General features: G+C 42.6%; 1 long non-coding RNA gene across 9 annotated transcripts; it reads right to left on the reverse strand.

The window, feature by feature from the left end:
* Positions 1-2,846: 2,846 nt before the first annotated feature.
* On the reverse strand, positions 2,847-3,516 carry LOC127923345 (uncharacterized). Of its 9 annotated transcripts, none has more exons than XR_008114177.1 (5): positions 3,429-3,516; positions 3,356-3,387; positions 3,290-3,321; positions 3,128-3,255; positions 2,847-2,896 (listed from the first exon to the last, which is right to left on the reverse strand). It is a non-coding gene; the product is annotated as an uncharacterized LOC127923345 (long non-coding RNA). The 9 variants fall into 9 exon arrangements; XR_008114178.1 differs by lacking the exon at positions 2,847-2,896 and adding an exon at positions 2,967-2,994; XR_008114176.1 differs by lacking the exon at positions 2,847-2,896 and adding an exon at positions 3,030-3,060.
* Between the last annotated feature and the right edge of the window lie 7,408 nt (positions 3,517-10,924).

Consider the following 10,924-nt stretch of genomic DNA (forward strand, 5'->3'; position numbering starts at 1 on the left):
AAAACACATTTTAATCTCTCTCCTCCTCTCTCTGTAACAGACCCATCTCTCTCTCTCCCTCTCTCTCTCTGTAACAGACCCATCTCTCTCCTCTCTCTCTCTCTGTAACAGACCCATCTCTCTCTCCTCTCTCTCTCTCTGTAACAGACCCATCTCTGTCGCATCCTCTCCTCTCTCTCTCTGTAACAGACCCATCTCTCTCCTCTCTCTCTCTCTGTAACAGACCCATCTCTCTCTCACTCTCTCTCTCTGTAACAGACCCATCTCTCTCTCTCCTCTCTCTCTCTCTGTAACAGACCCATCTCTCTCTCCTCTCTCTCTCTCTGTAACAGACCCATCTCTCTCTCTCTCCTCTCTCTCTCTGTGTAACAGACCCATCTCTCTCTCTGTAACAGACCCATCTCTCTCTCCTTTCTCTCTCTTGTAACAGACCCATCTCTCTCTCCTCTCTACTCTGTAACAGACCCATCTCTCTCTCCTCTCTCTCTCTCTGTAACAGGGACCATCTCTCTCCTCCTCTCTCTCTGTAACAGACCCATCTCTCTCTCCTCTCCTCTCTCATAACAGACCCATCTCTCTCCTCTCTCTCTCTCTCTGTAACAGACCCATCTCTCTCCCCCTCTCTCTCTCTGTAACAGACCCATCTCTCTCTCTCTCTCTCTCTCTCTGTAACAGACCCATCTCTCTCTCTCCTCTCTCTCTCTGTAACAGACCCATCTCTCTCCTCTCTCTCTCTCTCTGTCCAAGACCCATCTCTCTCTCTCTCTCTCTGTAACAGACCCATCTCTCTCTCCTTCCTCTCTCTCTCTCTGTAACAGACCCATCTCTCTCTCCTCTCTCTCTCTCTCTGTAACAGACCCATCTCTCTCTCCTCTCTCTGTAACAGACCCATCTCTCTCTCTCTCTGTAACAGACCCATCTCTCTCTCCTCTCTCTCTCTGTAACAGACCCATCTCTCTCTCCTCTCTCTCTCTCTGTAACAGACCCCATCTCTCGCTCCTCTCTCTCTCTCTGTAACAGACCCATCTCTCTCTCCTCTCTCTCTCTCTGTAACAGACCCATCTCTCTCTCCTCTCTCTCTCTGTAACAGACCCATCTCTCTCTCCTCCTCTCTCTCTCTGTAACAGACCCATCTCTCTCTCCTCTCTCTCTCTCCTCTCTCTCTCTCTGTGTAACAGACCCATCTCTCTCTGTAACAGACCCATCTCTCTCTCCTTTCTCTCTCTGTAACAGACCCATCTCTCTCTCCTCTCTCTCTCTCTGTAACAGACCCATCTCTCTCTCCTCTCTCTCTCTCTGTAACAGACCCATCTCTCTCCCCTCGCTCTCTCTCTGTAACAGACCCATCTCTCTCTCCCCTCTCTCTCTCTCTGTAACAGACCCATCTCTCTCTCCTCTCTCTCTCTCTGTAACAGACCCATCTCTCTCTCTCTCTGTAACAGACCCATCTCTCTCCCCTCGCTCTCTCTCTGTAACAGACCCATCTCTCTCTCCTCTCTCTCTCTCCTCTCTCTCTCTGTGTAACCAGACCCATCTCTCTGTAACAGACCCATCTCTCTCTCCTTTCTCTCTCTGCCAAACAGACCCATCTCTCTCTCCTCTCTCTCTCTCTGTAACAGACCCATCTCTCTCTCCTCTCTGTAACAGACCCATCTCTCTCCCCTCGCTCTCTCTCTGTAACAGACCCATCTCTCTCTCCTCTCTCTCTCTCTGTAACAGACCCATCTCTCTCTCCTCTCTCTCTCTCTGTAACAGACCCATCTCTCTCTCTCTCTCTCTGTAACAGACCCATCTCTCTCCCCTCGCTCTCTCTCTGTAACAGACCCATCTCTCTCTCTCTCTGAAGACTACAGTGTGTCCAACAGATAATAACCACTCGGAAACTATTTGAACTTCAGTCATTTATCATCAGTCAGTACTTAATTACCATTTAAGAATAATGACTTCCCACAGATGTTACATGGTAATTTGATGAAAGAAAAAGGCACAGTGTAACTGTTATGACAGCTGTCGGATCCTCTTAGCACTGGTGATTTATACTATACTTCAAATAGAAACTCCCCTATAGCTGTGTACCCTATGTAGCTAAACAACCAGTCACATATAATCCCACATATAATCTCACATATAATCCCATTTATAATCCCACGTATAATCCCATTTATAATCCCACATATAAATAATGATTTACACTACGCTTCAAATAGAAACTCCCTATAGCTGTGTACCCTATGTAGCTAAACAACCAGTCACATATAATCCCACATATAATCTCACATATAATCCCATTTATAATCCCACGTATAATCCCACATATAAATAATGATTTACACTACGCTCAAATAGAAACTCCCCTATAGCTGTGCCCTATGTAGCTAAACAACCAGTCACATATAATCCCACATATAATCCCATATGATATCCAGGATATTCCCTCAAGAACGTAAGAGAGGCACATTGTTAAGAAAATAAACACATCCTGTTAATTAAGAACCCTGATAATGTATAATATTTGTGTTACATTTGTGGTGGATTATAATGATAGTTTTTCTTTGTTCCCTACATGCTAGTCTTGTCACCCTTCTCCTTGTTGGGCTTTTCTTAAACAACACTTCCAACTCGTCTTTGCTGCTTTGACTCTTCTCATATTGAACCTTTTACCCGGTCTCGGGTCTCCGGTCTCTGGTCTCTCTCCTGTTTCTTCCTCCTCTGATGATTCTCCCTCCCCATTTCTCTCTCCTCTTTGTCACCCCCCTCTCCTTTCTCCTTTGCAGACTTGTCTGTTTTGTATCACCTCTCTCTATCTTCTCCTGTCTCTGAAGGATCTGCCCTCTCTCTATCTTCTCCTGTCTCTGAAGGATCACCTCTCTATCTTCTCCAGTCTCTGAAGGATCACCTCTCTATCTTCTCCTGTCTCTGAAGGCCAGATCACCCTCTATCTTCCAGTCTCTGAAGGATCACCTCTCCTATCTTCTCCTGTCTCTGAAGGATCACCTCTCTATCTTCTCCTGTCTCTGAAGGATCACTCCTCTCTATCTTCTCCTGTCTCTGAAGGATCACCTCTCTATCTTCTCCTGTCTCTGAAGGATCACCCCTCTCCTATCTTCTCCAGTCTCTGAAGGATCACCTCTCTATCTTCTCCAGTCTCTGAAGGATCACCTCTCTTTCTTCTCCTGTCTCTGAAGGATCATCTCTCTTTCTTCTCCTGTCTCTGAAGGATCACCTCTCTATCTTCTCCTGTCTCTGAAGGATCACCTCTCTATCTTCTCTCCTGTCTCTGAAGGATCACCTCTCTATCTTCTCCTGTCTCTGAAGGATCACCTCTATCTATCTTCTCCTGTCTCTGAAGGATCACCTCTCTATCTTCTCCTGTCTCTGAAGGATCACCTCTCCTATCTTCTCTTTCCTGTCTCCTGAAGAAGGATCACCTCTCTATCTTCTCCTGTCTGAAGGATCACCTCTCTATCTTCTCCTGTCTCTGAAGGATCACCTCTCTATCTTCTCCTGTCTCTGAAGGATCACTCTCTATCTTCTCCTGTCTCTGCTGGATCACCTCTCTATCTTCTCCTGTCTATTTACTTCCTCCCTCCTCTGTCTCAGAATCTGTCTCAGTTCCAGGTTCCTTGTCTACTTCCTCCTCCATCTGTCTCCAGAATCTGTCTCAGTTCCAGGTTCCTTGTCTACTTCCTCCTCCCTCTGTCTCAGTTCCAGGTTCCTTTGTCTACTTCCTCCTCCCTCTGTCTCAGAATCTGTCTCAGTTCCAGGTTCCTTATCTACTTCCTCCTCCATCTGTCTCAGAATCTGTCTCAGTTCCAGGTTCCTTGTCTACTTCCTCTCCCTCTGTCTCAGAATCTGTCTCAGTTCCAGGTTCCTTGTCTACTTCCTCCTCCCTCTGTCTCAGAATCTGTCCTAGTTCCAGGTTCCTTGTCTACTTCCTCTCCTGTCCTGTCTCAGAATCTGTCTCAGTTCCAGGTTCCTTGTCACACTTCCTCCTCCCTCTGTCTCAGAATCTGTCTCAGTTTCCAGGTTCCTTGTCTACTTCCTCCTCATCTTTCTTTTCACATAGTATGAATCATCTCTCGTCTTCCTCCATCCACTTCTCTCTTTCTAGTCTTTTCCATCTGTTGAAGATGGACCGTCATCCCCTGCTTCTCCAACCTCCTCCAGCTTTATCCGTGTGCCTCATCCTCCTCCTTCTCTCTCCCCTTCCCCTCTCCATCCTTCATTTCTCCAGGACCAGGTTCTCCAGACTCCCTGTGGCTTGGTCTACAGGCTCTTCTCCCAACCACACTGTCTGAGGTCCTCCTCTGTGGTTTCCCACAATGCAACATCTTCGTTTATTTATCACCTTGTTCCTCTGTGGTAATCCTCTTAGTAATATCTTCGTTGTTATCACCTTGTTCCTCGGTGGTAATCCTCTTAGTAACATCTTCCTTGTCATCACCTTGTTCCTCTGTGGTTTTAGTAATATCTTTGTTGTTATCACCTTGTTCCTCTGTGGTTTTAGTAATATCTTCATTGTTATCACATTGTTCCTCTGTGGTAATCCTCTTAGTAATATCTTCGTTGTTATCACATTGTTCCTCTGTGGTTTTAGTAATATCTTCCTTGTTATCATCTTGTTCCTCTGTGGTAATCCTCTTAGTAACATCTTCGTTGTTATCACCTTGTTCCTTTGTGGTTTTAGTAATATCTTCCTTGTTATCACCTTGTTCCTCAGTGGTTTTAGTAACATCTTCGTTGTTATCACCTTGTTCCTCTGTGGTTTTAGTAATATCTTCGTTGTTATCACCTTGTTCCTCTGTGGTTTTAGTAATATCTTCGTTGTTATCACCTTGTTCCTCGGTGGTTTTAGTAACATCTTCCTTGTTATCACCTTGTTCCTCGGTGGTTTTAGTAATATCTTCGTTGTCATCACCTTTTTCCTCGGTGGTTTTAGTAATATCTTCGTTGTCATCACCTTGTTCCTCGGTGGTTTTAGTAATATCTTCCTTGTTATCACCTTGTTCCTCGGTGGTTTTAAATAATATCTTCCTTGTTATCACACCTTGTTCCTCAATTGGTTTTAGTAATATCTTGTTCTTTATCACCTTGTTCCTCTGGTTTTAGTAATATCTTCTTAAATTCCTCACCTTGTTCCTGGTGTGTTGGTTTTTAGTATTAATATCGTCCTTGTTATCAGCGTAACATGGTTTGGTAATATCTTCCTTGTTATCACCACCTTGTTCCTCGGTGGTTTTTAGTAATATCTTCGTTGTTATCACCTTGTTCCTCTGTGGTTTTTAGTAATATCTTCCTTATCATCACCTTGTTCCTCGGTGGTTTTAGTAATATCTTCCTTGTCATCACCTTGTTCCTCGGTGGTTTAGTAATATCTTCGTTGTCATCACCTTGTTCCTCAGTGGAGTTCTCAGCTACTGCAGTCTCCCTCCTCTTGACCTTTTTCTCCCTCTGGACTCTCCTCTGTGTCAGTAGGTTTACTGTCCTCCGTTGGCTTCTGAAATTAATTGTACAATAGCAAATTAATATGATTATATTATCGTGAGCCTTTCAGACACAATATGTTGAACATTCAAACAGTTGGAATTGTATTTGAGCTATAGATAATATACAAAATAATGTACACTTTTTTCTTAAAAGCCTGAAACTTGGTACACTTGTACAGTAGTAAGCAATATATGCAAGTGTGAGGTGTGTCTAACCTCTTCAGAGGTCAGGTCACTCTGTGGAGAGGTGTGTCTAACCTCTTCAGTGGACAGGCCACTCTGTAGAGAGGTGTGTTTAACCTCTTCAGTGGACAGGTCACTCTGTGGAGGTGTGTCCAACTCAACTTCAGTGGACAGGTCACTCTGTGGAGAGGTGTGTTTAACCTCTTCAGTGGACAGGCCACTCTGTGGAGGTGTGTCTAGCCTCTTCAGTGGACAGGTCACTGTGGAGAGGTGTGTCTAACCTCTTCAGTGGACAGGTCACTCTGTGGAGAAGGTGTGTTTAACCTCTTCAGTGGACAGGTCACTCTGTGGAGAGGGTGTGTTTAACCTCTTCAGAGGACAGTCCTCTGTGGAGAGCTGGTCAGGCCACTCTGTGGAGAGGTGTGTCTAACCTCTTCAGTGGACAGGTCACTGTGTGGAGAGGGTGTGTTTAACCTCTTCAGTGGACAGGTCACTCTGTGGAGAGGTGTGTCTAACCTCTTCAGTGGACAGGTCACTCTGTAGAGGTGTGTTTAACCTCTTCAGTGGTCAGGTCACTGTGGAAGGTGTCCCTGTGCTAACCTCTTCAGTGGACAGGTCACTCTGTGGAGAGGTGTGTTTAACCTCTTCAGTGGTCAGGTCACTCTGTGGAGAGGTGTGTTTAACCTCTTCAGTGGTCAGGTCTCTCTGTGGAGGGTGTGTCTAACCTCTTCAGAGGTCAGGTCACTCTGTGGAGAGGTGTGTTTAACCTCTTCAGAGGACAGGTCACTCTGTGGAGAAGGTGTGTCTAACCTCTTCAGTGGACAGGTCACTCTGTGGGAGGTGTGTCTAACCTCTTCAGTGGACAGGTCACTCTGTGGAGAGGTGTGTTTAACCTCTTCAGTGGACAGGTCACTCTGTGGAGAGGTGTGTTTAACCTCTTCAGTGGACAGGTCACTCTGTGGAGAGGTGTGTTTAACCTCTTCAGTGGACAGGTCACTCTGTGGAGAGTGTGTCTAAACTCTTCAGTGGACAGGTCACTGTGTGGAGAGGTGTCTAACCTCTTCAGTGGACAGGTCACTGTGTGGGAGGTGTGTCTAACCTCTTCAGTGGACAGGTCACTGTGTGGCGACAGGTCTGCATCCTCTTCAGTGGAAGGTCCTTCATCAGTCTGCACCTCTTCAGTGGCAGGTCAGAGGAGGTTGTCTACTCTTCAGTGGACAGGTCACTGTGTGGAGAGGTGTGTCTGACACCTCATGGTATTCACTGTGACACAGAGTGTGTCCTAACCTCTTCAGTGGACATTATTCTGTGGAAAAGCAGCCCTTCGTGGACAGTCACTGTGGAGGAGTAGATCTCCAGAGTGTCAGGGTTGCCATTTGAGAGGTGTGTCTAGACCTCCTGGAAGTGGAAAAACATGTGTTTAGGTGTGTCTAAATCTCATTAGGTCAATAACATATATTTAGATATTATCTCATTCTTAATAACATATCTGTGGAGATATTATCTCATTCTTAATAACATCACTATTGGAGATATTATCTCATTCTTAATGGACATCACTATTGGAGACAGGTCTGCATTATTAATAACCTTATATCTGCATATTATCTCATTATTAATAACATATATTTAGATATTAACCATTATTAACATACACCTCATGGTATTATCTCATTATTAATAACATAGGAACACATTATTCATGGGGAATGAGCCATTATTAATAACATATATTTAGATATTAGTCTCATTATTTAATAACATAAGATTTGGATATTATCTTTAAACATAATATTTAAATATTATCTCATTATTAATAACATATATTTAGATATTATCTCATTATTAACATATATTTAGATATGATCTCATTATTAACATATATTTATCTCAGTAAAAAAATAACATTTGCATACAGTTTTACAATTGCATTGACACTAATTCTGTGTTTTTTGAGTAATTTGTTTAAGATTCGTACATAGAATAACATTAAAGGCTCTGATAAACTAGACAATTACATGCTTGTTTTAAGTACTTGATGAGCAAGGATTTTAATTATAACAGAGAAATGTAAAAAAAATTACCATCATAAAATTAAGTGTTACATTTTTTTTTTGGTGTTTAATAATAATAATAATAATAATAATATAAGTCAAAAGCAGTTTGACAAAAATGTTGCTTTGCAGATTAGACTAGATTACCAAAGGCATTTAATGCATTTTAAATGCTCAACTGATTGAAGTTTAGCAGCAAAGATGAGACAGCCACAGCAGTAATGGGTCTTCTTTGAATATTTTATGGAAATGTTTTTTGCATTCATTAACAGTAGCTATTCCTCCCAACCAACCACACAGACACACTGTAAGCAGTGGAGTTAACATGACTACAAACTCTGAACATTTTAATGTGATTTAGTATGGGGAATGGAAGGGGGGGTGTCTCATAAAAATGCTAAATCAAATTAAATACAACATTTGAAAATATATATATCTCCCCTTCATTAAATGCATTAGATTTGGCTGGGCATTGAAGACTGGATGACGAGGTACTTTGGTGTCTGCTTCCCTCAGACAGACATAGAACGCGTTCCAAACGGCACCCTATTCCCTCATAGTGCACTACTTTTGACCAGGGCCCATTGAACTCTAGTCAAAAGTAGTGAACTATGTAGGGAAATAAGGGGTTGCGAATTGGGAAACAGACATACGGTTCAACTACAGAGCTTCTCAGTGTAGTCAAGATATCAGACCCTGGCTAATTTACATAGCTAGGCTGCGCTGGTGAAGTCATTATCTGTTGAAAGCAGGGAATACCGGACAGGAGCAATATTCTGCCTATCTGCTACTCTTGTAAATTGATGTCACTGTATTTCACTATGATATGAGCTATAGGGGTTAATTTGGTTTTCGTAGGAAAACCTACGATAAAACTTTCTGTCAATCCTCAGTATATTTTGACAGTTAAAAGCAACAAAAAAAATGGTTCACTCGGGTGAGGATGTATTTTTTTTGCGATGTGTGTTTATAAAATTGTTTTTTAAAAAACAACTTTTCTCTGACAAACAAGACGGTTGAGTCAACAACACCCGGAAGAAGAGTTTAATGGAGATGAACAGGAAGTGTAAAGAGCAGTTTAATGGAGATGAACAGGAAGTGTAAAGAACAGTTTAATGGAGATGAACAGGAAGTGTAAAGAACAGTTTAATGGAGATGAACAGGAAGTGTAAAGAACAGTTTAATGGAGATGAACAGGAAGTGTAAAGAACAGTTTAATGGAGATGAACAGGAAGTGTAAAGAACAGTTTAATGGAGATGAACAGGAAGTGTAAAGAACAGTTTAATGGAGATGAACAGGAAGTGTAAAGAACAGTTTAATGGAGATGTTGCTTTGGTTTCCTTGTCTAATGACAGTTTAATGGAGATGAACAGGAACCAAACAAGACAGTTTAATGGAGATGAAAGACATCAAAGAACAACCACTGAGATTAACAGGAAGGTACCAAACAAGACAGTTTAAAACATGAAGAGGAAGTGAAACCACAGTTTAATGGAGAAAACAAGAAGTGTTAAAACATTCCATTTCTTTACTAGGCTTTGGTGCTCTTTGGTAGCAAACAAGATGGTTGAAAACACCTGAAGACACCACTGAGACAACCACTGCCCTTAACACCACCAGGTAGCAAACAAGACGGTTGAAAACACCTGAAGACACCACTGAGACAACCACTGCCCTTAACACCACCAGGTACCAAACAAGATGGTTGAAAACACCTGAAGACACCACTGAGACAACCACTGCCCTTAACACCACCAGGTACCAAACAAGACGGTTGAAAACACCTGAAGACACCACTGAGACAACCACTGCCCTTAACACCACCAGGTAGCAAACAAGATGGTTGAAAACACCTGAAGACACCACTGAGACAACCACTGCCCTTAACACCACCAGGTAGCAAACAAGATGGTTGAAAACACCTGAAGACACCACTGAGACAACCACTGCTCTTAACACCACCAGGTAGCAAACAAGACGGTTGGAAACACCTGAAGACACCACTGAGACAATTTTAATCTACGTCGTCCAGTCAGGTGCTTTAGGTACCAAACTTTAAATCAAGAGGAACAACACCTCTTAACACCCAGGTATCAACCACTAGTCTCAACATGGTAACACCACGCAGAAACACACCAAACACGTTGCCATGGGTATTTCGATTAGTTGATTAAACTACCTGAGTGACACCAACTGAGACGTCCAATCTGCATTATACAGTCAACACACAACACAGGTAGGCTGAAACAGACCTGGGTTCAAATACTATTTGAAATCTTTCAAATACATCCACGCGTTTCTCTATCTCGCCTGGAGTGCCAAGTAGGTTGGGTTTGCCGTTTTGGGATTTTTTTGATTGGTCCACCACCAGAAAGCTCAAAGACCAGCAAATGTATTTGAAATAATTTAAAATAAATTTAAACCCAGTTTTGGTGTAAATACCACTGTGAAGTCCTCTCTCCCTCTCTCGCTCTGCTCTGGGAGGATGACCAAACAATGACATGGTTGAAAACCAGAATTATCTGACAGACTGTAATGACACCACTGATTATTCTATTATCAGACTAGACTGGGTAATGACACCACAGGGAATTAGCATATTATCTGCCAAGACTGGGTAATGACACCACAGGGAAATATTCTACTATCCTAGACTGGGTAATGACACCACAGGGAATTATTCTATTAGAATTATTACTATTACCACTGCCCTGGGTAATGACACCACAGGGACTAGACTGGGTTATTCTACTGTCTGACTAGACTGGGTAATGACACCACAGGGAATTATTCTATTATCAGACTAGACTGGGTTATTAACAGACTGTAAGACACCACAGGGAATTACCTATCTGACTAGACTTATGACACCACCAGGAATTATTATATTAACTAGACGGTTGACACCACAGGGAAATATTCTATTATCTGACTAGACTGGGTAATGACACCACTGGGAATTATTCTATTATCTGACTAGACTGGGTAATGACACCACCAGGTATTCTATTAAACAAGACTGGGTAATGACACCACAGGGAAGATTCATTATCTGACGACAACCACTAGACTGGGTAATGACACCACCAGATAATTATTCTACTATCTGACTAGACTGGGTAATGACACCACAGGGAATCATTCTATTATCAGACTAGACTGGGTAATGACACCACAGGGAATTATTCTATTATCTGCCC

Source organism: Oncorhynchus keta, unplaced genomic scaffold (genome assembly GCF_023373465.1).
Source record: "Oncorhynchus keta strain PuntledgeMale-10-30-2019 unplaced genomic scaffold, Oket_V2 Un_contig_29376_pilon_pilon, whole genome shotgun sequence".
Lineage (NCBI taxonomy): Eukaryota > Metazoa > Chordata > Actinopteri > Salmoniformes > Salmonidae > Oncorhynchus > Oncorhynchus keta.